Raw genomic sequence first — 27,429 nt, 5'->3', positions numbered from 1 at the left:
CCCTCCTCTCACATATTACCTTAAGCATCTTCTACAGAAAGGGATTGATCATCACAATCTGCTTTAGTTTATGGTGTCTTGAAATGTCCTTATTTAATCACCAATCTTACAAGAGTTGCTGGATATAGCAATCTTAGTTGGTAGTTATTTTGTCCAGAGTTTGAAACTATCATTCCACGTTTTCTTAATTTGGATGGTTTAAAAAGAGATCTGACAATATTCTGTTATGTTTGTCTTTGTAGGCAAGTTAGCATTTCCCCTATAACTTTCAAGATTGTTTCCTTGCCTTGTGTTTTTGACATCTTGACTGTAATAAGCTATGAGAAGGATTTCTCTAGAGATATCTATTTGGGATTTTTAAATGCCTCTTGCATTTGGATATCCAATTATTTTCTCTAGATTTGGGAAACTATATGCTATCATGTCATTAAATAGATTCTCAGTACCTGTAGTGTTTGTCTCAGGTACTTTTTCCGTCCTGTGGATTTTGATATTTGGCCTGCATCACGTCCAAGTTCTTGGATATTGGGGTCATGCTCAATTTTTTAGATTGATGTTTGAGGATAGTATCCTTCGACCTTGACCTTTATCCCTGCCATTCTTTGTTCTGCTGGATCAAGTCTATTCACAATGCTTTCCACTTTAAATCTTAAAGTCATTGCGATTTTGATTACCAACCCCTCTCTCCCCCCAAAAAAAATCTCAGTTTCCTCACTGGTGGTCTTTTCTTTCTTGCTAATTTTCCCATCCATTTTGCTGGCTTTTTCTCCAAAGCTACTTTTTCATTTCAGGTCTGAGACTGATTTCATCTTGATCATCTCTGTTGTCTCTGATGTCATTGATAAATTTTACTGGTAAACTTTTGAAATCTTCAACATTTTTACCTATTTCAATGTCTTTGAATTCAGTAGCTAAGGAGCTGTGATCTTTTCACTGAGTCATGTTCCTTTCTTTTTCATATTTCTTGTGTTTCTGTGATATGATTTGTGCATCTGTTGGACATCTCTTCCAGTTTGGAATGATAGTCATATTGGGCATGTCACATTTAAAGACTCTATCCCAATACCACTTCACAAATTGAAAACAAAATAGGATAGTAGCAACAAAAGCAAACACTTCAAGATAGAGAAATATAGCTAAAGTCTATTGAAGCATCCTAATACATTACCAATGGTCATGAACCAGAAAAATAGGAAAACCAATGTAGAAGATGCTATGATATTAGAATCATTTGCATGTATATATGGATGTACTGTATGAGACAACAGGAAAATGGAGGAAAAACAAGGTTAAATACATGAAAATGAAAAGAAATGGAAACACAGAGAACAACTTTGGACAAAAAAGAAAAGAGAGTAAGAAATTAGAAAAAAAAAATGTAAAATAAAAGAAACGCACACGCACAAAATTTCCAGTAATAAGGATATTTGACTACAAAATTAGATAAATGTAAGAAAGGAAAGAAAAATTAAAAGTGAGTTCTTTTTTTAATGAATAAGATAAATTCAAATTAACATTTGAAACATAGTGCAGATGAAAAGAAGAAAGTGGGGAAAACGTGGGGGACAAAAATTAAGAGTAAAATTCAGAAGATTGCATAATAATGAAAAAGACTAAGTAGGTGCATAAAAGGAAATAAAAACATATGATAAAGTAAAAATAATATTTTTAAAAGGAAAAAAGGGGGGAACAAGGGGCAAAAAATATTGTAGCTGCTTCTTTTCTTTCTGGGTCCTAAAAAGTTGGTGAAGAGGAGGCTCAGCTGAAGCTGAAGCTGTGGGCAATGGATGCTCCAAGGGTTTGTGCTGGTGCTGAGCCTGCGTTTAACCATGAGTGACCAGTGAGAGAGTACAGACCAGCAGAGCTGTCTTCACTTAGCAGTTTCTTGTCTTTGCATACCAGGGCATTTAGCTTTGCGGTAGGCTGGGAAGGCTCATGTTCTAGCTGGGGAGAACTGTCTCCAAAATGAGTTAGTAGTACAAAAAACCACAGCACTGAGAACTGTTCGGAAGGAAAGCCTGCCTTCATGACAGAAGAACTTCTAGGGATTTAATGGCCTGCAGCAGGGACAGCTACAGTGCCCCAGTTCTCTGGAGATCCTGAGATTTTAAAGTCTGTGAAGTGTATGCCATCGAAGAAAAGGTAGGCATCATCAGAGATTGATCCATCCTCTGAACTCAGAGTTACCAAACCTCCATATTAGTTTCTATTGATCATACTGGGTCTTGGCAGGGCTGTCACAGCCTGAGCCAAGCTTCCTGACATCTCCACTGAAGATTTTCTGCATATGACCCTCTTACTTGCCCCAACTGCTTCCCAGGGATGTCTCTCACTATGGGTCTAGAGTTGGTTTCAAAGAATACAGTCTCACTCAGAATAGTGCCTGGCCTCTGTGTTTCCAGTTATGCAGAATGACAAAAGATGTCTCTCAACTGCTCACCCTCCTGCTGGAGGAATCAATGTCTTACCAAACTTTGCAAGTGAATTTGAGGCTCATGTGGTCTCCTGGCTTGGTCAGAGAGGATTGACAGTGCCCTGTCTTTTCTGTCTTCTCTTTGAAGCTTGTCTCCCTCCCTCAGGTGGGAAGCCATGCAGTTGGGACTATGTCCCAACTGACTTCTTTTCCATTCACTTTCTGCTTTTTCCTAGGCACTTTTGGAGTGTCCTGTAACTTCTTTTCTTTTAATTTCTGAAATTTTCCCCCTTTTTTGAAATACAGGTTTTTTTTTTCCCTTATTCTGAATTCTTCAACTATGTCACATAAAATAAAATCATCTTGATCTGTATGAATGTATATATCTTTTTTTTTCAAGCCTCAAATCTTCTTTATGACCAGCATGGTCCCAAAAAGAAAAAAAGATAATCCTTAAAAATGGCAAATAGAATTAGATCAACAATTTTCCAGATTTTCTACCAGATAAGTTAACCTTTTTATGAGAGAATATATGTCTTCTGCTGTGGTTTGAATGTATCTCCCCCAAAGCCACGTGTTAGAAACTTATCCCCTAATTCATAGTCGATGGCATCTGGAGGTGGGCCTAAACATAATGGTTATTATTGGTTGACAATTTCACACAGCTGGGAAGAGAGGATGTGATGATTTGTATATGCTTGCCCCAGGGTGTGGCACTGTTGGGAGGTTTGGTATTGTTGAAATAGATGTGTCACTGTGGGCTTGGTGTTTGGTTGGTTGGTTGGTTGGTTGGTTTTTTGTTTTTTGGTTTTTGTTTAAATCTTATCCCCTTTCCTGGTTTCCCCTCCAAATCCCCTTACCCCTACCCCCCTACCCCTGATCACCAATCCACACACTTCTCCTCCCTGCCCTGGCATTCCCTTACACTGGGGCATCAAGCTTCCACAGGAACAAGGCCCTCCCCTCCCATTGATGACCAACAAAGCCATTCTCTACTACATATGGGACTGGAGCCATATGTCCCTCCATGTGTGCTCTTTGATTGGTGGTTTAGTCCCTGGGAGCTCTGGGGGTACTGATTGGTTCATATTGTTGTTCCTCTTATAGAGCTGCAAGCTCCTTCAGCTCCTTGGGTACTTTTTATAGCTCCTCCATTGGGGACCCTGTGCTCAGTCCAATGATTGGCTGTAAGCATCCACTTCTGTATTTGTCAGGCACTGGCAGAGCCTCTCAGGAGACAGCTATATCAGGCTCCTGTCAGCAAGCACTTTTTGGCATCCACAATAGTATCTAGGTTTGGTGGGTGTATATGGGATGGATCCCCAGGTGGGGCAGTCTCATGATGGTCATTCCTTCAGTCTCTGCTTCACACTTTGTGTCTGTAATTCCTTCCATGCGTATTTTGTTCCCCCTTCTAAGAAGGACTGAAGTATCCACACTTTGGTCTTCCTTCTTCTTGAGCTTCATGTAGTCTGTGAATTGTATCTTGAATGTGTGTATCTTAGTGTGTTATGATTTTTAACTACTCAATTACTTTGGGAGGGTGTACTGGCTAGTTTTGTGTCAACTTGACACAGCTGGAGTTATCACAGAGAAAGGAGCTTCAGTTGAGGAAATGCCTCCATGAGATCCAACTGTAAGGCATTTTCTCAATTAGTGATCAAGGGGGAAAGGCCCCTTGTGGGTGGGACCATCTCTGGGCTGGTAGTCTTGGTTCTATAAGAGAGCAGGCTGAGCGAGCCAGGTGAAGCAAGCCAGTAAAGAACATCCCTCTATGGCCTCTACATCAGCTCCTGCTTCCTGACCTGTTTGAGTTCCAGTCCTGACTTCCTTGGTGATAAATAGCAGTATGGAAGTGTAAGCTAAATAAACCCTTTCCTCCCCAACTTGCTTCTTGGTCATGATGTTTGTGCAGGTATAGAAACCCTGACTAAGACAGAGGGGTAGGGGCAAAAACAACCTCTAGCTTTCCTGAAATTCACTATGTAGATATGTAGACCAGGCTGTTCTTGAACTCATAGAAACCTGCCTGCCTCTGCGTCCTAAACACTTGGATTAAAGGTATGTGCCACCATGCCAGCCTTCCAGATGCCTAATATAGATTATGTATATATAACTGTGTTTTATGTAGGCATAATATTTAAGTTTACTCTCTTTATAAACTAGTTTTCTAGAAAATTGCCCATTCTGAATTTTTAATTTATAAACGTATACTTCTACAGACTTTAAAGGTATGCCCTGCTGTATCTGGAGTTATGCTCCAGTTCTGTTCTTATCATAGATACTTGCTCTCTCTTTACTCAATCTAGCTAAAGGTTATCTATAATTCCTTTTATAACACAATCAGTTTTGGGCTCTTTGCATTGCTCTGCATTATCTTCTTATAATTTGCATTCAGAGTGATGTGGCCTTTGACGTAATTCATCAGTTCAGTAGCTTCATCTGCTTCCTCTTCTCTTTATGTTGGCTTCACTGTCTTTTTTTCTAACTTCGTTTTTGTAATTTTTTTTAACTTTTTATTGGTTCTTTGTGAATTTCACAACCTGCACCCCAATACCACTGAACTCCCCTTCCCCTCATAACCACTCTCCATCCACCTCCTCCCAATAGAGAGAAAAAATCTGTTGTGGAAGCTGTAGTGTGGCATAATACATCCCACAGTACACCCTTTTGTCCATAATTCCTTACTTGCAAATGTCTATTTCAATGACTTGTTGGTCTGATACAAGGCCTGTGGCTCCTGCTACTCTGTCAATACTGGAGCCTCACTGAGACCCCTCTCAGATATCTAGTTACTCTGTGTCACGTAGATTCTATAGTTTTGGATCTTTAGGACCAGCCCCTTCATGCATGCACTCCAGCAGTTCATCGATGGGATAGATATTGGGGTAGACAAATTCAAAGCCCTGGATCTGGGCCTGAGAGGTATCTGAGATAGCCCACTGGCTTTCCAGTTCTCGTGCCCCCAGGGCCTGCTCATCAGCAACACTCCACTACCAGAGCCAGCTCTACCCTGCTGCCCAGGCGAGGTGCAGAGTTCCCACTCCCAAATACTGCAGATAATGGGAGGAGACATGGCCAGTTCTCCCAGTCTCATGACCACAGGGCCAGATCTCCTGCCTGTCATAGATGGCAAGGGGAAAGGATGGGAGAAGCACTTCCAGACAAGTTGCTAGAGAGCTCGCTCACGTTCATACCCTCAGAGCTGGCTGGCCTGCACCTTGCCACCAGAGTCAGCTCTACTGTGGTGCCCAAGTCAGGTGGAGGGCCTGCTCTCCTGAGTGCTGCAGCTGTTGAGGGGTCAGGGCCAGCTTTCCTGCTCTTGTGACCCCAAAGCCAGGTCTCCCACCTGCCACAAATAGTGAAGGCAATGGAGAAGGAAGGTATCTTTCTCTCATCCATGCTACCACATGACAGATGAGTAGCAAGGCCAACTCACACATGCTCATATTCTTGGGACCAGTTCACCTGAAACTCTGGGAATGTGCAGGGGCTGCTCTCCCAAGTACTGCAGCTGTCTAGGGTTAGGGTCAGCTCTCCCGCTCTTATACCCCACCCCCAGGGCCAGCTCTCCCACAAAGCCCCGGTGAGGGATGGAGGCAGTTCTACACAGCCCTAAGGCATCAAAAAGTCCCTAGATGGCAGCCCAGATCAAAGATGTCTGCCTGGCCTTTGTTGGTAGCAGACCCATGCTGCTGCAAGGTCACGGGCCCAAATGTGGCCCATAGTGGCAGCAAAGACAAGGACCACACCATGGTCCCAGGTGACATCACTAGCTGCTTGCATCTGACTGTTCCTCTCTACCCTGGAGTCTTCAGTTCTGCCTCTCTTTATTGTGCATACATCCTCTGGTTTCTCTTTCTCTTCTATTTCTCCACGATCTATTTCCTCCTCTTAGTGGCTCCCAGGGTCTCTGAGTATCTGGGATCATCTCAGGAGTGGTCTCCAGAATGCTATGCCCTGCTCATGCATTATGACACTGGGCTGGGTCATCTTGAACATGATCTGCCCACACACACACACACATACCCAGCCTGCATGGTGCTCCCTATCTGGGCCACAGGGCACAGGTCTGGTGGTTGTCTTGTGCTTGCTCATCACCTACCTAAGTGAGCCCTTGTCAGGGTCATCTGTCTTGGGTTTACTCCTGCCCAGAACAGCAGTCCCAGTTGGGTTCTGGCATGCTCCCAACCCTGGGATATAGTCCTGGCCTGCATGACACAGGACTGGTGGTCATCTCAGGCTAGCTTCCTGTCTGAGCACCCTGGCACCAGAATGGTAGGTTATCTCGGGCTCACTTTTTTCATGCCATATTAGCCTGTCCATAATCATTTCTGTTCACAGGTCAGATGAGCAGACATAGCCTTTCTCCTCTCTGCCACCTACTGATGCACATGTGGCACAGCAGCCACACCTGCACTGCCTCTAGGGGCAGGGTTTTTCTAACCTAAGTTGGGCACTTGTTTATTTATCCCTCTTGTTTTAGTATATGTAGTTAAGTTATAAGATAATAATATTCTATTATATGTAGTTAAGATATAAATTCCTCTTTAAGGCTAACTTTAACTTCACTCCACAATTTTAATGTGTTTATTACATATGTTAGCTATATATATAATAGTGGATTTCATCATGACATTTTCATACACGTGTCATACATGACATTTCCTGCTCATTCCTTTAATCTTCCCAGCCAGTCCCCTACTCCCTACTTCATATCTTTTAGGAGTGGAAGGGGATGATCCAATGAGTTTCATTAGTATTTCCTTGAGGAACTTGAATGAGCCGTTATTACAGTCACATGGGAACCTTGCCACAGGCTTACACCTCTGGAGAAAATGTCTTTCTCAGCCTCAGCAACAATAAAGTGCCTAGAGATGTTCAGGGTGATGGGGTAGCCTTGTGAGTTCTTCCCTGTTGCAGCACAGGATGTTTACAGGCCCAAACGTGTGCAGGTTGCTTCAGCCATTGGGTTTAAGAGGTCGGCAGTGGCCATGCCATGCCTGGAAGACAGCATTTCACAGTAGTCCTTGTCATCCTCCAGTCCTACTTTTATCCTGCTATCTCTTCCACAGTGTTCCACGAACCTTGGAAGGAGTGGCCTAGATGCTCCATTTAGGGCTGAGCCCTCTATGCTGGCTGGCTTTCCAGCATCTTGGCCAGCTAATATGTCTCTGCAGCTGCACTGCTAATTGCAGAAAAGAAAGCTTCTCCGACCAAAGTGACAGATGTGTGTGCACTATGAAATGTGAGCTATTTATTGGGTGATGTCACACCACAGCCATTGTTACCAAAATTATTGTCATAAAACATCACTTCACTTCAAATAAATACCATCCTCCATTATGTTAAAATTGCTAACGTCAATTTGTTTGCTTTAATGTCTGCCGTTTACTGTGTAAATTTGTTATACTTTCATGGTCAAGCAAACTTGCTACCTGATTTCATGTGGCTGTATGCTTATGTAACAATATAAGGACGTAAGAAATGTCCACAGATTGGGTATGGAGAAAGGATAAATTCTTTCTAGAATTGTTTGCTGGTGCAAGATATTTGAAACTACATAATTCCCATGCATATGATAATAATGCAATGAGCTGTGCAACACCTACACCATGGAATACTATAAAACAGATGAAAGAAGATCTATGCAAACTTCTGTGATGATTTTCCAAGATGTTTTAAGTGAAAAAAAATGGCACAGCATAGAGGTATCTATGGCATGCTAGTCTCTCCCATGAAATACAGTGTAAAACCATGCAAGAGTATAGTAACGAGGGTGAAAGAAGCTAGCCAGGTATTGTATTAGTCTGCTTCTAAAATCTAGTCCCAAGGAACAACAATATGAACTAACCAGTATCTCCAGATCTCCCTGGGACTAAACCACCAACCAAAGAAAACACATGATGGGACTCATGGCTCTAGCTGCATATATAGCAGAGGATAGCCTAGTCGGTCATCAATGAGAGGTCTTGTGAAGGTTCTATGCCCCAGAATAGGTGACTGCCAGGGCCAGGAAGAGGGAGTAGGTGGGTTGGTGAGCAGGGAGAGGGAGGAAAGGGATAGAGGGTTTTCGAAGGGGAAACTAAGAAAGGGGATAACATTTTAAATGTAAGTAAAGAAAATATCTAATTAAAAAAAATCTAGTCCCAAGCTTTATACTAGCTCAGAGGTAGGTTTAAAATCCACTATAATTATTGAAGTAAATAATTCTATCTTGAACTTCCATAACAGTGACAGTAATTTTCCTTTTCCTCATTGGATGATCTATGTCCACTTCAGTGGCCAAACACAGGAAAACACTATCGGTAGGAAGGAGGAGACATGGAGACATCCTTGTCCTAATTGTCCACGTACTTACCTTCACTACCCAGTCTCCCCGGCTCCTACCTGCAGACAAAAAAGAAAGAAAGAAAGAAAGAGAGAGAGAGAGAGAGAGAGAGAGAGAGAGAGAGAGAGAGAGAGAAAGAAAGAAAGAAAGAAAGAAAGAAAGAAAGAAAGAAAGAAAGAAAGAAAGAAAGAAAGAAAGAAAGAAAGAAAGAAAGAGAAAGAAAAAAAAAGAAAGGTCATTCATCGATTGAATTCTATCCAAATGTGAAAATCCTTCATATCATTGAACAAGTTCAAGAAACTTGAGCATACCAAGTAAGATGACAGGCCTAGTACTCTTCATCTGATGTCTATCACACAGTGCCTTGTGATTTTTTAAAATTAGTTCCCTAAATTGCTTTTTTTTTCCTCTCCTTTCATAGTTTTTTAAGATATTTTCCACAACTAAATTTAGATAACTTGAGACAAGATCTACCAATCTATGCCCTGTATTTCTTCCTTGCATTGGACCAAAACAGTCATTTAGTAAACATGTATAACTGCTTGAAATGTGAGTTTTCATTCATCAAGAAAACCAGGCTGCATTCAGACAGAGGGGACAGAGTGCACGTAACCTCGTGGTAGAAAAGAGTTAGAAAAACCGAAAATGGTGAATATTGGAGAAGAGGTTACGCAAAGCATAAACCTGCTGTCCTGAGAAGGACTTTGTGCGCCATTCTGTGAGCAGCTGAAAGCCATTAGACATGACTTAAAGCATTGTCAATGTCAAATTAGAAGTGGATTTAGAATGTCCTTTTTAGCCATCTGTCTTGCTTCAACTTTCCCGGTGGTCCTTTATAAAAGATTTCCCTCACTGACTGAATCAAAAAGCATTTAAAGGGCTTTCCTTATCATTACTTTAGATTTTTCAATTAACGGAACGCTCAGAAAAAAATGCCATAGTATTTTAAAAAGAATCTCCTTAAGCTTTTGTCAAGCCTTTTTTATTTCCCGAATCCAACTATATTCTGTTAAAAATCCTCCCTTCTCAAAGGTGGTGAGTGAACTCCTGCTCATCTGAAAATTATCCAGAAGTCACTAGAGGTCTCATCAAGATGTAATTAAGTACAAAATAAGACTTGTCTAGCTCAGATCCCTCACAAGTTTAGTGGATACCACTGAAAACAGACTAACTACATAAATAATTCTTTTATAAGAATAGATCTGCTAAGAAAATGCAAATGTAGTATTATTCATGTAAGTTGCAAGGGACTGCACCAATAGGAAAGGGTTGGTCAAGGAGCATCCAAGAAGATCCCTAAAAGCTGGACACAAGACGCTAGTAATAGCATGTGTCTTGTGGTTGCCTGTAGAATTACAGTCACAATATTTGGATTTGTAACTTATTTCTAACAGTTGTAAACTTAAGAAAAACTAATATTTATAAAATTAAGTCTCTATGTTTCTAAAATTATTGCTGTAGATTGTTATAAAGACTAAGTAAAATATAATGAAAAAGACACTTAGTAGAACAAACAGCTCAGTAAACAGTAATGCATATTATTACCCACATGCTTTGGGTGGGCTCTATTAAATTATCTAGAACTTGTGTCAGCTTTTGCAGTTCTTGAGTCTCTCCAGGATTTTCTTGCAAGAGAAGAAAGTCTTCCGAAGCAAAGACAAACTCGTAAGTCCTAATCACATGTCTCTGGGCAAGCCATTTTATCTGTTACCACATGTTTTTCAGCTTCTAAGAAGGAAGCACAAACCATTCTGAAGTTGGTGTGGAAGATCATACAGGTGAATTAGTGTGGAGCCAAGCTACAGTGGAAACTTAGACAAGCCTTTCCAGGCTGCAGTTGTAGACTAATGCCTTATGAAGTGAGAAATGTATTAAGACAAACAAAATTATTTGATGCATTAAAAGCTGATTTAAAGATTCCTTTTTAAGCCGGGCGTGGTGGCGCACGCCTTTAATCCCAGCACTCAGGAGGCAGAGGAAGGCGGATTTCTGAGTTTGAGGCCAGCCTGGTCTACAGAGTGAGTTCCAGGACAGCCAGGGCTACACAGAGAAACCCTGTCTTGAAAAATCAAAAATAAATAAATAAATAAATAAACAAACAAACAAACTTTCCTTTTTAGGGTGGGGGGAGGATCTAGGGAACTTTTGGAATAGCATTTGAAATGTAAATAAAGAAAATATCTAATAAAAAACAAGATTCCTGTTTAGGAGCTGAAGAAGTGTCTCAGTGGTTAAGGGTAACATCTACTCATTCAGAGGACCACACTTGGGACCCAGCATCCACACTGGCTCAAAATTGGACTCACAATCATCTGTAACTCAGCTACGGGGGTTTCAACACCCTCTTCTGACCTCCATAGGAACATGCACATAGGTAGCACACATACAGACATGAAGGCATACACCACATGTGCATAAAACAAAAATAAATCTTTTTAAAAGACTCCTTTTCAATAATCAATAAAAGTAAACATAGTAAGGTGCTTTTTAAAACCATCAAAAATACATTGTATGCATATATGAAGTTCTCCAAACAATAAATGAAAAATTGAAATTAAAAAAATTTAATGTATCAGACAAGTGTATTGATAGTCAACTCTGCCATTTACATTGTTACTTGGAGCAAGTAAATAACCACACTGAATTTTAGTTTGCTAATGTGTAAAGTGGAAACAATAATTACAAGCATACTTAATTCTGCTGTGCCACATTGTATTGTACCTCACATGTAAGGTAAGGTATTTAGTTTTGTCTTGTTTTGTTTTAGTGATTGAAGTTGTGTGGCAACTCTGTATTGAGAAAGTCTATTGCCACCACTTTCCCAAAATTTGTCTTTATTTCACATTTTTATAACAGTTGCAATATTTTGACTTATTTACTGTTAACATTGTTTTTGGTGGCTCATGATTAGTGATATTTGATGTTAATATTATAATTGTTTTAGAGAACCATGAGCTGCACATATATAATGCAGCACATTTAATTGATAAATGTGTATGCTCTGACTACTTGTCCAATGGGTCATTTTTCCATGTCTTTCCCTCCCCTTGGGCCTCTCTATTCTCAAAGACATGACAGTGTTGAAATTAGGCCAATTAATAACATTGCAACAACCTCTAAGTGTTCAAGTTGAAAGAAAAATAGTTCATTTCTCAATCTAAATCAAAAGTTAAAAATGATTGAACACAGAGAGGAAAGCATGTGGAAAGCCACAGTCCTTTGAAGGTTAGGCCTCCATACAAGTTAAACTCAAGAAGAAGGAAGACCAAAGTGTGGACACTTCAATCCTTCTTAGAATGGGAAACAAAATATCCATGGAAGGAGTTACAGAGACAAATTTTGGAGCAGAGCCTGAAAGAATGACCATCCAGAGACTGTGACACTTGGGGATCTACCCCATAAACAATCACCAAACCCAGTCACTAGGCAGATGCCAACAAGAGCCTGCTGACAGAATCTGATATAGCTGTCTCCTGCGAGGCTCTGTCAGTGCCTGGCAAATACAGAAGAGACTTCTCTACAATGTGCAAGGGCAAGATGAAGCACCCCATGCCTGTCTATACGTTGCAACAAGTTACCCAAGGGGTTTGGCTGTGACTGACTATTGGTGGTGCCCACACTAAGCCACAGTGTAGACACAGCCATTTCATATGAAGAAATAATGCCAGCTAGAATGTTTCTAGCTGAGGTTGAAAATGCATGGCTGGATTCAAACTTTCAGAGGACTTTCTTCTTAAGTTGACTTTAGCTGGATTCATTGCTCATTTGCCAGTCAAAAGATCCTAGGGTTCTTTAGAATTATAGTAGACCTATTCTGCCTGTATTAAGTAGGTGAGACTGAGAATGGTTGCTGGCACATATATTCATGATATGAATCAATGAATATTTTACCACCTTATTTGCAAATCATCAAATGCTCAAATAAGGCTCATTCATATTTTAATGTGTTTTAATCATTTAATATCAATGATGTCTATTATATCATTATGCAAATAAAGTGTGTGTGTGTGTTTGTGTGTAATTGTTATTAAAGTAGAATGTAAATGATGTAACCCTAATATTTATTTGAGGCCAATTTCCTATAGCATAGTAGACTATGCTTGTTAATTAAAGCCACTTTGGGTAAAATGAATAATGCCTCGCATTTTACCCAAGAACTGCTATGGAGTTCTGCTAGGAAGCCATAGTCATTAACTTCCACTGTGGGTGTCTACCAAATGAGTAGCTAAATGAAATAACCTGATTTTCTTCTTTCCTCCTTTCCTTGAGTATTGCATTATAGGTCACAATGAATAACCACAATAAATGACCACTACATGACCCCTAGTCCTAATTAACAAAAAGCTATTCCTTATTACACATGGCAGTGTACATCTGTAACTGCCATGGGGTAGAGGAAAGAGAGTGCCATTAAGTTTGAGCTAGCTATCAACTATCAAAAGTAATCAAAAGAAGATGTTGTTGAACATACAAGGAAAGTTATATAGAGAGGAACAACCCACATTTCATCCACAATTAAGATTTATCTATATCATTTAGTCCTCAAAGAAACTCACATATACAGAGGTATGCTGAATATAACAGAGGCACTAAATAAGAATTTTAAATACAATAATGTCCAAAAATTTTAAAAAGGAAATGTACATACACATGCATATATAGTCATCACCATAAATATTTGTGTTAGAAGTGATATATAACTAATTATATAGTGTTTTATGGTGTTGATTTGTCCATGTTTCTTGAGAGATATAAAATGCTAAGAAATGAATTGAGAAAAAGCATCTAATTTCCCTAAAGAATTTTGGTTTTGCTAAATTATTAAAGATGAGTAGAAAACAAAACTACGTGGTGATTAACTTAAAATGGGGAAATAACAGAGTCCCAAACACCTCAGCTATTTCAGAAACACGACTGCACTGGGGGTGAAAGTGTTACGCAAGGAAAGTGCAATACTGGTCCTTATTTGTTTCTCTTGCTGAAGCCCCTGTTGGGCAGTGGCAGATAGGACAGGAGTGGAAGGGTTGGTCACCTGGAAAAGGAACTCAATCTACATGAATGTCAGGCAAGAAAAAAAAAAAAGAAAGAAAGAAAAAAGAGCAAATTTGTTGAGATGTTTTGTGTTGGCTTCTCAGAAACTGTGGGATCCACTTGCTAGTCATTATGTGTCTCAATGTTTGTTTGCTTGGATTTTTTTCCAAGGATATTTCTTCCTTGTTTAATGACTTCATTAGAACCTGAAAACCCTGCCGTTAAATAAAGAGCTTTGGGGGCGGGGCGGGGGGGCAGGGGAAGGCTTTCCATTAAAGCTAATAGGAAAATTATGTTTTATCTCAATGCAAGATACCCAATTTTCACAGCCAGAAAAATGAACCAGTTTGTACTAGCAATAAACAGCAATTTTTGAAAAGCAAACACATACCCCCCCATACTTAATAACACTCATACAACAGTATTTACATTGCTGGAAACCTTTTCACTAATAGTTCAAATTTGGGGGCTCGTGATTATTTTTCAATTAGATTACACTAGAAAATAAATATCATATCACAGGAAAACACCTTGTCAGCAAGATACTGGCATAGTGAGTGGGGGTGCAACAGACTGTAGACTCAGAACACACTACATATCTATCTTTCTTACTTCGACTATACACACAAACAAAAGGCTTTGTGCTGGCCTACACTGACAGGCAGCCAGCGCATGTGTCCCAGAAGTATTGCTCCAAGTGTGCTGTCACGCTTGCCACATAGGTGCCACGTGGCCGTCCCAGGTGGTTTCGCCACATCTGGTGCGCTCTCATCGAGGCCTGAAGAACAGCTCACCTAGTGATCCCAGCCTCACCAAAACCACCACATTGACTCCCAGACTACCATCTGTTTGAACCACTTGTTCTCTTCCAAATTTGAGGTCTTTTGTTTCTCTCCCTCTCTCAACGTTCCTTAGTTGCCTGTATTCTTTGTGTTCCCATGGTTTATTGCTCTTGCCGTTGTTCAGCTCATGTAAGGCAGTCATGTTGCTGAGACTTCGCGGGTGTACATTCTGTTGTTGCTAGGAGACACCATATCACAGCAAACTCTCTGATCCACTGTCTCTTAGAACCTTTCAACCCCCTCTTCTGCAATGTTTCCTAAGCCTTAGGTGTAGGAGTGTTTCACGGCTATATCCACAACACTGAATTTTGATTGGATGTTGTCTTAGTTAGGGTTTTCATTGTACACAGACACCATGACCAAGAACTCTTCTTATAAAGGCAACATGTAATTGGGGCTGGCTTACAGGTTCAGAGGTTAAGGCCATTATCATCGAGGCAGGAGCATGGCAATGTCCTGGCAGGCATGGTACAGGAGGAACTGAGAGTTCTACATCTTCATCTGAAGGCTGCTAACACAATACTGCCTTCCAGGCAGCTAGGATGAGGGTCTTAAAGCCCCATCCAACAAGGCCATACCTCCAAATAGTATCACTCCCTGGGCCAAGCATATACAAACCATGACAGCTGTGTAATTTTTTGAAGCCACACTGTTCTTTCCTTATGTATTTTGGCACCTTCATTTGAAAGTCACTTGGCTGAATGTGTGAACTTCTTTCTGGAATCTCCACTGATCTTTCTTGTCTGTTTTTGTACCAGTGCCGTGAAGTTTTGAACAATGGAGCTTTGTGATATATTGAAGATCCCATGAGACAGGCATGCTGATCTCTGCATTTAAGGTCAATCTACAGAGCAAGAACCAGGATAGCCAAGCTTAGGCAGTGAAGGATTTAGAAAACATAAAGCTAGTGATAATGTAATAGTACAAGGGGATCATGTTCTAATTCCTGTAAGCAGCAGAACTCGGCAGCTTCAGCCATGTGGCTCTGGCTCTAAAGTTAAGAATGGAAGGAACTACTGGGAAAATTGATGCTGGTTAGCTGGAGCTAAGGAATTAGCAGTGATTAAGAAGAGACCAGCATCACTGAGGTGAAATCTTCTGGAAAGTGTTTTCTGGGAGCACAAAAAAGCTGTGTTCCAGAGATACCCAAGGTTGTACCTCATGCTGCGGCTGGACTTGGTAATGTGTAAGAGTCACTCAGGTGGTACTGCTTGTGAAGGAATGAAGGGATCATGGCTTATTGTTCTTGAATTTGCTATTCACTTCAAGGTTACCTTGGGAATGCATGGCCTTTATAGAGCCAGACATATTTTGGGATTTTGTTTCTTTTCATGAGGAGTGTTGTTCAAGGTTTGTTTTTTGGTTTTTTGGGTTTTTTTTTTTTTTTTTTTTTTTTTTGGTTTTTCAAGACAGGGTTTCTCTGTATAACCCTGGCTGTCTTGGGACTCACTCTGTAGACTAGGCTGGCCTCGAACTCAGAAATCTGCCTGCCTCTGCCTCCCAAGTGCTGGGATTAAAGGTGTGCACCACCACCACCCAGCATCGTTCAAGTTTTGATGGTTATTACACAAAGACTTCAGGTTTATGGAGTGGTGTGCACATTTTGACCATATTAGCTCTTAGACTGCGGGAAGGGACATGTTCCTATCAGGTTGTACTCTGATTTCTTTCCTCAGAATTCCATAGTTTTTGATGCAGGCTTTTCACACCTATGATTGGATATATTCTTTTCTTTTCTTTTTTCTTTTCCTTTCCTTTCCTTTCCTTTCCTTTTTTTTTAATCTTTTTTTTCCTGATGATCAGTAAGGTTTTTTTAATTGGATAGTTTATTTACATTTCAAATGCTATATCCCCTTTCTCAGTTTTCCTCCCTAAAAACCCTCTATCCTATCCCCCACCCCCTGCTCACCAACCAGCCCAATCCCACTTCCTGGCCCTGGCAGTCCCCTATACTGGAGCATAGAACCAACACAGGACCAAAGGCCTCTCCTCCCACTGATGTCTGACAAGGCCATCCTCTGTTAAATACACAACTGTAGCCATGGGTCCCTCCATGTGTGCTCTTTGGTTGGTGACTTAGTCCCTCGGAGCTCTGGGAGTTCTGGTTGGTTGATATTGTTGTTCTTCCTCTGGGGTTGCAAACCCACTCAGCTCCTTCAGTCCTTTCTCTAACTCCTCCAGTGGGGATCAAAGGCTCAGTCCAATGATTGGCTGTGAGCATCCCACTCTGTACTTGTCAGGCTCTGTCAGAACCTCCCAGAAGACAGCTATATCAGGCTCCTGTGAGCAAGCACTTCTTGGCATCCACAATAGTGTCTGCATTTGGTGACTGTATATGGGATGGATCTCCATGTGGGACAGTCTCTTGATGAGCTTTCATTCCGTCTCTACTCCACACTTTGTCTTTATATTTCCTCCCATGAGTTTATTGTTCCCCCTTCTAAGAAGAACGAAAGCATCTACACTTTGGTCTTCCATCTTCGTGAGTTTCGTGTGATCTGTGAATTGTATCTTGTGTATTCTGAACTTTTGGGCTAATATCCACTTATCAGTGAGTGCATACCATGTGTATTCTTTTGTAATTGGGTTCTGTCACTCAGGATGATATTTTCTAGATCCATCATTTGCCTAAGAATTTCATGGTCATTATTTTTAATAACTGAGTAGTACTCCACTGTATAAATGTACTACATTTTCTGTATCCATTCCTCTGTTGAAGGACTTCTGGGTTCTTTCCAGCTTCTGACTATTAGAAATAAGGGTGCTATTAACATAGTGGAACATGTGTCCTTGCTATATGTTGGAACATCTTTTGGGTATATACCCAGAAGTGATATAGCTGGGTCCTCAGTAATACCATGTCCAATTTTCTGAGGAGCTGCCAGACTGATTTCCAGAGTGATTGTACCAGCTTGCAATCTTACCAACAATGGAGGAGTGTTCCACTTTCTCCACATCCTCACCAGCATCTGCTGTCACCTGAATTTTTGATCTTAGCCATTCTGACTGGTATGAGGTGGAATCTCAGGGTTGTTTCGATTTTAGTTTCCCTGATTACTAAGGATGTTGAACATTTCTTTGGATGCTTCTCGACCATTCAAGTTTCCTCAGTTGGGAATTCTTTGTTTAGCTCTGTGCCCCAATTTTTAATAGGGTTATTTGATTGTCTGGAGTCTAATTTCTTGAGCTCTTTTATTGGATATCAGCCCTTTATTGGATGTAAGATTGGTAAGGATCTTTTCCCAATCTGTTGGTTGCCATTTTATCCTATTGACAGTGCTGTTTGCTTATAGAAGCTTTCCAATTTTATGAGGTACCATTTGTCAATTCTTGACCTTAGACCATAAGCCATTGGTGTTCCGTTAAGGAACTTTTCCTGTGTGCCCATGTATATGTGGCTTTTCCCCACTTTTTCTTCTATTAGTTTCATGGTATCTGGTTTTATGTGGAGGTCCTTGATCTTTTTGGACTTGAGCTTTGTACAAGGAGATAAAAATGAATAAATTTCTAGTCTTCTACATGCTGATTGCCAGTTGAACCAACACCATTTGTTAAAAATGCTGTCTTTTGGGCTGGTGAGATGGCTCAGCGGGTAAAAGCACCCGACTGCTCTTCCGAAGGTCCAGAGTTCAAATCCCAGCAACCACATGGTGGCTCACAACCACCCGTAATGAGATCTGACTCCCTCTTCTGGAGTGTCTGAAGACAGCTACAGTGTACTTACATATAATAAATAAATAAATCTTTTAAAAAAAACAAATTTAAAAAAAAAAATGCTGTCTTTTAAGCCGGGCGTGGTGGCACGTGCCTTTAATCCCAGCACTTGAGAGGCAGAGGCAGGCGAATTTCTGAGTTCAAAGCTAGCCAAAAACAAAAACAAACAAACAATGCTGTCTTTTTTCCACTGAATGGTTTTAGCTCCTTTGTTAAAGATCAAGTGACCATAGGTGTGTGGGTTCATTTCTGGGTCTTCAATTCTATTCCATTGATCTACCTGTCTGTCACTGTACCAGTACCATGCGGTTCCCTAATTTCTTTCTTAACCTGTTTATCCTTTTAGTAGAGGAAGGCTACTGATTTGTTTGAGTTAGTTTTATATCCAGCCACTTTGTTGGATATCAGGTTTAGGAGGTCTCTGGTGGAAATTTTGGCGTCACTTAAGTACACTATCATATCTTCTGCAAATAGTGATACTTTGACTTCTTCCTTTCCAGTTTGTATACCTTTTGACCTCCATTTGTTGTCTAACTGCTCTGGCTAGGATTTTAAGTTCTATACTGAATGGGTAGGGAGAGAGTGGACAGCCTGATTTTAGTAGGATTGCTTCAAGTTTCTCTCCATTTAGCTTGATGTTGGTTACTGGTTTGCTGTATATTGCTTTCAATATCTTTAGGTATGGGCCTTGAGTTCCTGACCTTTCCAACATTTTTACCATGGAAGGGTGCTAAATTTTGTCAAATGCTTTCTTGGCATCTAATGAGATGATCACGTGGCTTGGATTTTTCTTTGAGTTTGTCTATATAGTAGATTATGTTGGTGTATTTCTGTATATTGAACCATCCCTACATCCCTGGGATGAAGCCTGCTTGATCATTACGAGTGATTGTTTTGATGTGTTCTTGGATTTGGTTTGCAAGAATTTTATTGACTATTTTTGCATCGATATTCATGAGAGAAATTGGTCTGAAGTTCTCTTTCTCTATTGGGTCTTTATGTGGTTTAGGTATCAGAGTAATTGTGGTTTCATAGAATGAATTAGGTTGTATTCTTTTTGTTTCTATTTTGTGGAATAGTTTGAAGAGTATTGGCATTAGGTCTTCTTTGAAGGTCTGATAGAATTCTGCACTAAACTTATCTGGTCCTGGGCTCTTTTGGTTGGGAGACTTTTAATGACTGCTGCAATTTCTTTAGGGATTATGGAACTGTTTAGATGGTTTATTTGATCCTAATTTACCTTTGGTACCTGGTATCTGTCTAGAAAATTGTGCATTTCATCCAGATTTTCCACTTTTGTTGAGAATAGGCTTTTGTAGTAGGATCTGATAATATTTTGGATTTCCTTGGTTTCTGTTGTTATATCTATCTTTTCATTTCTAATTTTGTTAATTCGGATTCGGATACTGTCTCAGTGCCCTCTGTTAAGTCTGACTAAGGGTTTATCTATCTTGTTGACTTTCTCAAAGAACCAGCTCTGGTTTTGTTGATTCTTTGTATAGTTCTTTTTGTTTCTACTTGGCTGATTTCAGCCCTGAGTTTGATTATTTCCTGCCATCTACCCATCTTGGGTGTATTTGCTTCTTTTTGTTCTAGAGCTTTCAGGTGTGTTGTCAAGCTGCTATGTATGCTCTCATCTGTTTCTTTTTGGAGGCACTTAGAGCTATGAGTTTTCCTCATAGCACTATTTTCATTGTGTCCCATAAGTTTTGGTATGTTGTGCCTTAATTTTCATTAAGTTCTAAAAAGTCTCTAATTTCTTTCTTTAATTTTTCCTTGACCAAGTTATCATTGAGTAGAGCATTGTTCAGCTTCCATGTGTATGTTTATAGGTTATGGGTAATAACCAATAACTATCCATTATTTTTTATTACTATTAAAGACCAACCTTAGTCTGTGGTGATCTGATAGGGTGCATGGGATTATTTCAATCTTCTTGAATTTGTTGAAGCCTGTTTTGTGACCAATTATTTGGCCAGTTTTAGAGAAGGTACCATGAGGTGCTGAGAAGAAAGTATATTCTTTTGTTTTAGGATGAAATGTTGTATAGATAGCTGTTAAATCCATTTGGTTCATAACTTCTGTTAGTTTCAATGTGTCTCTGTTTAGTTTCTGTTTCCATGATCTGTCAATTGCTGAGAGTGGGTTGTTGAAGTCTCCCACTATTGTTGTGTGAGGAGCAATGTGTGCTTTGAGCGTTAGTAAAGTTTCTATTATGAATGTGGCTGCCCTTGCATTTGGAGCATAGATGTTCAGAATTAAGAGTTCATCTTGGTAGATCTTTCCATTGATGACTATGAAGTGTCCTTCCTTATCTTTTTAAATAACTTTTGGTTAAAAGTTGATTTTATTAGTTATTAGAATAGATACTCCAGCTTGTTTCTGGGACCATTTGCTTGGAAAGTCTGTCTTTGATACTGAGATTCTTGTATGTAGCAAAATGCTGAGTCCAGTCTGTTTTTCTTTGTTTTTATTGGGGAACTGAGTCCATTGATGTTAAGAGATATTAAGGAAAAGTGATGGTTGCTTCCTGTTGTTAGAGGTGGAATTACGTTTGTGTGGCTATCTTCTTTTGGGGTTGTTGAAAGATTACTTTCTTGCTTTTTCTAGAGTGTAGTTTCTCTCCTGGTGTTGGTGTTTTCCATCTATTATCCTTTGTAGATCTGGACTTGTAGAAAGATATTGTATAAATTTGTTGTTGTCGTGGAGTATCTTGGTTTCTCTATGTTAATTAAAGTTTTTGCTGGGTATAGTAGCCTGGGCTGGCATTTGTGTTCTCTTGAGGTCTGTATGACATCTGCCCAGGATCTTCTAGCTTTTATACTCTCTGGTGAGAAGTCTGGTGTAATTCTGAGAGGTCTGCCTTTATATGTTACTTGACTTTTTCCTTACTGATTTTAATATTCTTTCCCTTTTTTGTGCATTTGATGTTTTAATTATTATGTGACAGGAGGAATTTTTTCTGGTCCAATCTATTTGGAGTTCTGTAGGCTTCTTGCATGTTCAAGGGCATCTCTTTCTTTAGGATAGGGAAGCTTTCTTCTATAATTTTGTTGAAGATATTTACTGGCCCGTTAACTTGGGAATCTTTGCTCTCTTCTATGCCTTTTATCCTTTGGTTTGGTCTTCTCATTATGTCCTGAGTTTCTTGGATGTTTTGGGTATTTTGCATTTTCTTTGACTGTTGTGTCAATGTTTTCTATGGTATCTTCTGCCCCTGAGATTCTCTCTTCTATCTTTTGTGTTCTGTTGGTGATGTTTGTGTCTAATTAGTCCTGACCCCTTTCCTGGGTTTTCAATCTCTAGGTTGTCTCTCTTTGTGATTTCGTTATTGTTTCTATTTCCATTTTTTAGATCGTGGACGGTTTTGTTCAATTCCTTCACCTGCTTGGTTGTGTTTTCCTGTAATTTTTTAAGGGATTTGTGTGTTTCATCTTTAAGGGTTTCTACCTGTTTACCTGTGTTTTCTTGTATTTCTTTAAGGGAGTTATTTATGTCCTTCTTAAAGTGCTCTATTATCATCATGAAAAGTGATTTTAAATCTAAATCTTGCTTTTCCAGTGTGACATGTTATCTAGGATTTGCAGGGTTGGAAGAACTAGGTTCTGATGATGCCAAGTAGCCTTGATTTCTGTTGCCTCTCCCCATCTGGTTATCTCTAGTGTTAACTGCCCTTGCTATCTCTGACTAGAGACTGTCCCTCCTGTGATCCTGGTTATGTCAAAACTCCTCAGAGTTCAGCTGTCTCTGTGATCCTATAATTCTGGGATCCTGGGATCCTGAGATCCTGGGTGTGTCCGAGATCCTGGGAGTCAAGCTGCCTCTGGGATCCTGAAATCCTGGTGTGACCAAGCTCCTGAGATCTTGTTGTGTCAGAGCTCCTGGGAGTCAAGCTTTCTCTGGGTGTTGCAGGGGTGTGTGGGGATCCAGAGCCCTGGGTTTGCTCCAGGCAAAGGTACAAGCTGGAAGGAACCTGTACCTCTGGCTGGGTGGGGGTTTGTGTTTCCCTGGTTCCTGTGGGGGTTCTAGTTAGGCTGGGTGTTGGGAAAGATGTGTGGCCTCAGCCGTGATCTTGAGTGTGTCAGAGCTCCAGTGCTCCTGGGTGTGTGAGATCTCCTAAGAGTTGAGCTTTTTCTGTGATCCTGTGATCCTAGGCATTTCAGAGCACGTGGGGATCAAACTCTGTGAATTCTGAGGGACCCAGTTACTCTAAGCATTGGGGCAGATGTTGTCGCCTTCTCATCTCTGATCCTGGGTGTGTTAGAGCAACTGGGAGTCAAGCTTTCTCTGGGTGTTGTGGGACTGGGTGTGGAGCCAGTGCCCAAGGTCTGCTCAGGGCACAGGCTCAGACCAGAAGGGGATATATTCTTTAGATACTTAATGTGACTATTGTAGATGATATTATTTTCCTGATTTGTCTTTTTATATAGTCCATTATTACTATGGGGAACAGCTGTCGGTAGCACAAATTAAACTGTGTGCTTTTTAAAAAGGAAGAAGACATTTAGTTGCAAGGAAGATGGGAGAGTGATCTTGGGGTGCTGGAAATGGGGAGCAGGGGCAAATATGATGAGACTACATAGAATGCATGCATGAAATTCTCAGAGTAAAATGTATTAAAGAAAATTGTTATTTTTTAAAATGCTATATGTTTTATGTCCTGGAAAATGAATTAAATGAAAATAATAGCTATAACTAAGAGACTCATTAACACACTACATCAAGCAAAAGAAAGACTTTTCAAATTTCAAGACAAGTCTTTTGAAATAACCCTGTTAGTCAAATGCAAGTCACATTTAGCCTCTGACCTAAAATTGTTATGTCAAGAAAACTTGTCAAATGTGTTATTGACGTTGCCTGAAAGTGTAACATTGAAATGTCATTTTTAATAGCATTTCGTGTGTGTGAACAAGTTGTTTTACAAAAAGAAAAAGAAAAGAAGCCATTGTCCAAAAACGGCACCACTTTGTGAAAATCATGATGGTTAAAAATGCATTCCTTACGTAGTCATTTTAGAAGTTAAGAGTCAACAATTGCATGTGGGAAGTACATGTGGATGCTTCAGTGTCACTTAAAGCATTGAACTGCTTGTGTCATTACTCAACTACCAAGCCTCTCTTTTATTGAGATTTTGCCAGACAAAATGTCATGGACTTAACGACTTTAACCTCAACTACGCTTTTCTTTAAAAGAGCCCCACAAAGCAAAAGCTTTGTTACTTTGGTATACTTTAGCCACAAGGCTCAGAACAGCATTGTGGCAACTGTCATTGTCACACACACAATTTCTAGGTCAACCTCACAAGTTAAAGTATTATTTATGAAGCCTTTTTCCTGTCTCATAGAGGAGACCACTTTTTCTCAGATCAAGGCTGGCATGGAAGAAATAAAGTGGCAACCTTCTAACCAAAAGGACCCTTCAGCTCAGCCTTGGTATGACAACACTCACTGCCCTTCCCCTTAAAGTTAATGCTGCCTCCTGTTTCTGTCTAGACCAGTGGTTCTCATCCTTAGTAATGCTGTGACCCTGTAATACAGTTCCTCATGTGTGGTAATTCCCAACCATAAAATCATTTCCTTGCAACTTCATACCTGTAATGTTACTGCTATCATGATTGTAATGTAAATGTGCAATATGCAGAATGTCTGATGTGCAACCCCTGTGAAAGGGTCATTTGGTCCCCAAAGAGGCTGCAACCCATAGATTGAGAACCGCTGGTCTAAGCCAAATAACTCCCTCTCCTCAAGGTTTTAAAGAAAGTTAGTTGTGTACTATTTACATTGAAGATAAATGACTTATCTTCAAAAGTATATGAACCTGAGATATATATTGTTGTTCTGTTATCTGATCTCATGTGACTCTAAATTTCTTTCCTTCTTATTTTAGAGGTTTAATACACTTTTGTGAAATGGTGTCTTCTCTAAGACTATGTTGGGTTTGTTTGTCTCCGACCCCCACACCCCACCATTATAGGAAATACACCTTAGGTCCTGTTCTTTAGACGGGACATATGCATGTTGGTTCTCTAGGTATTTGGAATGTCGCTGACACTCCATATATGTAAAGCTGACTCTAACTTTTATTTAAGAGTCAAATGGCAGTAGAGTCTCTGAACTCAAATGTGAAAAATTATCTATTAGTGATTCAGGTCTTTTCAGAACAAAGGAAAACAGTGCTATGCAACAGAGCCTTCAGTATCTGTCTGAGTGTTCTTATCTGGCTTGTCTGTTGTGTTAGCCTCTGGGCAATTTCTGTTCCTTTACATTTAAATTAGACTGTTAGAAATGTGTCCACCAGGCAAAGGTGAACACTGAAAGTTTGGGAGGACATAGCTAATAAGTCCAAGTCACTTAACATATGAACAAAATAAATCGATTCGGTCTTTCGGCATCAGATTCTGGCTCTCACCAGTCCTTTCCACCAGGAAAGCAAAAGCCTTAATTCTGATAGCTCATAGACAGGAGCTTGTCAAAGATGTGTGAAGGAGAACCAGGAAAAATAAAATGTTTCTTCTGTCCTTTCAGGTTCAGTAGTTAAGATATAAGAACTGACAAAAGAACAAGGGGGGACACACACAAGGAGCAGTTAAAGAGACAAACGGGATGCACTTCTTTGGATTTTAATCTAAGTACAGTAGGAAGTTTCAAAAATGTTTGGAAAGGCCGGGCAGTGGTGGTGCATGCCTTTAATCCCAGCACTTGGGAGGCAGAGGCAAGCAGATTTCTGAGTTCGAGCCCAGCCTGGTCTACAGAGTGAGTTCCAGGATGGGGAACAGGAGTGAAGACAGGGAAATCACTCCTGTAAACCCTAATCCGTGCTGCAAGCATGCGCAACTTCCTGCGGCAGTCTACGATAATCCCATTGCATACAACCCGTGGTCTGACACCCAGCACTAAAGCACAAAGTGAAGAAAAGGATGCTGAAATTTCATCACAGATCACGTCAAAGCCTCAGGCTGACTCCTGGGATTCCTAAATGGAAGAGTATGAAATATGTCGTCATTCAGATAGCGAGAGAGCTCAAGAGAAAGGAAATGAGGATGTTTGCAGGAGAGGAGTGAGAATCAGGAAGACTCAGACTTAACACCTCACAGCCGCAGTCCATTTATTTGAGGCTCCCAACTACACTTCCCTGAGTCCTCAGCATGGAACATGCACCTCAGCTGAGACACTGCCGCTTAGACATTATTTAGAAATACTTGAGACGGTGCCTCAAAAACCACAGCAGGTTTGGAACATAGACAAACTTATTTAAAGTAATATATATCTTCCTCAATATAAGTCTAGTTCACTGTATGATTTAGCTGTTCATTATATTAAATTTACTTTTATTAGTTATAAAAACCCAGTTACATCCTTTACAAACCGTGTTCATTCTCTCTGTGGCTCTCTCTTGAGTTTACTCAGACATTTTGCTCTTAATAAAACAGTCCAGACAGTTTGAGGTTTATTTTCTAGGTTAATATAATTAGGGCTCTAGGTAGAACTCCTTGGCAGAAGTAGGATCAATCCAAAAATCCTCTGCTTTGAGATGAAGAGATATTTGACAAAGGAAAGGGCATCCTGCTGCTTCAAACCCTAACTTGGAAAAGGTCAAAAAGGGAGTGTCAGGATTTAAAGTGTGACTCAAATTCCTTCCGTGTGATTAAGAGCAGAGTCAAAGCATTTCATTACATTCCAGTGCCTGAATTATAAATCACGTAGCTATTTGCAGCCATAATTATTTACCATATATAATTAAGTTTGCGGTCACCAGCTCTGGCAAGAATCAACATTATCATTCTTATTTCTCTTTTTAAGCTGGCTAAATGATGAACGTGGTTATTACAGAGGGATTATAGGGCTGAAAAGCCTTAATTGTTCCTAAATCTTAAACCCTGCTCTGTGCTTGAATTTGTTCTTACAGAAATTTTAAAGAATTGGCAGTTTGAATGGCCTCCATTTTTACATAAATGCCATGCATTTCTTCAAACTTGCCTTTAACAATTAAATCATTTGAGAGCTCACAGACTTCTTGAGTATGGAGACTGTACCAGTAGAGAGGGTAAAATTAAATGACTCACGTCCTTTGTGATCAGAGCCCAAACCTTTTCTAACTATTATCTTGTGAATTTCACCAAATACCTCAAAAATCCTTTGCTGACGTTTTCTTCTGGCAAATATTCACATTTCAAGCTACTGTGTACAAAATGAAAACTCTTCATAATATACCTCAAAATAGTTCTTTTAAATGCCCTACAATAAAAACAATACTAGCTAACACCTCACAGAGGGGAGACCTAGTTTACTTTCTCATTTGTTTTTGTTTTTAAATAATTCTTATTTTTTTATTACGTATTTTCTTCAATTACATTTCCACTGCTATCCCAAAAGCCCCCCCTCCCACTCCCCTACCCACCCATTCCCATTTTTGGCCCTGGCATTCCCCTGTACTGGGGCATATAAAGTTTGCATGTTCAATGGGCCTCTCTTTCCAGTGATGGACGACTAGGCCATCTTTTGATACATATGCAGCTAGAGTCAAGAGCTCCGGGGTACCGGTTAGTTCATAATGTTGTTCCTCCGATAGGGTTGCAGATCTCTTTAGCTCCTTGGATACTTTCTCTAGCTCCTCCATTGGGGGCCCTGTGATCCATCCAATAGTTGACTGTGAGCATCCACTTCTGTGTTTGCTAGGCCCCGGCCTAGTCTCACAAGGGACAGCTATATCACCGTCCTTGCAACAAAGGCGTGCTAGTGTATGCAATGGTGTCATCGCTTGGAGGGTAATTATGGGATGGATCCCTGGATATGGCAGTCTCTAGATGGACCATCCTTTTGTCTCAGCTCCAAACTTTGTCTCTGTAACTCCTTCCATGGGTGATTGTTTCCAATTCTAAGAATGAGCAAAGTGTCCACACTTTGGTCTTCGTTCTTCTTCAGTTTCATATGTTTTACATATTGTACCTTATATCTCGCTATACTAAGTTTCTGGGTTAATATCCACTTAAGTACCTCTGGTGGAATCACCATGCCTGACCTAAAGCTTTATGACAGAGCAATTGTGATAAAAAACTGCATGGTACTGGTATAGTGACAGACAAGTAGACCAATGGAATA

The 27,429-nt window shown here is 40.2% G+C and overlaps 1 long non-coding RNA gene and 1 other non-coding gene across 2 annotated transcripts in view; both read right to left on the bottom strand.

Annotated features, from left to right (window-relative positions):
• Window positions 1–14,672, bottom strand: part of Gm36282 — a 28,361-nt gene extending 13,689 nt beyond the window's left edge. The window contains exons 1-2 of the long non-coding RNA XR_374750.3: window positions 14,570–14,672; window positions 8,775–8,803 (exon numbers count right to left, since the gene is read on the bottom strand). This is a non-coding gene — a long non-coding RNA (predicted gene, 36282). The remainder of the gene's footprint in view (window positions 1–8,774; window positions 8,804–14,569) is intronic.
• On the bottom strand, window positions 6,723–6,849 carry Gm25420. Its single transcript, XR_003954220.1, has one exon. It is a non-coding gene; the product is annotated as a small nucleolar RNA SNORA17 (small nucleolar RNA).
• Window positions 14,673–27,429: the final 12,757 nt, after the last annotated feature.

The sequence above is a fragment of the Mus musculus genome, chromosome 2, assembly GCF_000001635.26.
Source record: "Mus musculus strain C57BL/6J chromosome 2, GRCm38.p6 C57BL/6J".
NCBI classification, from domain to species: Eukaryota; Metazoa; Chordata; class Mammalia; order Rodentia; family Muridae; genus Mus; species Mus musculus.
Note: the sequence above shows the minus strand (reverse complement) of the source record. Positions and strands in the feature narration are given on the sequence as shown.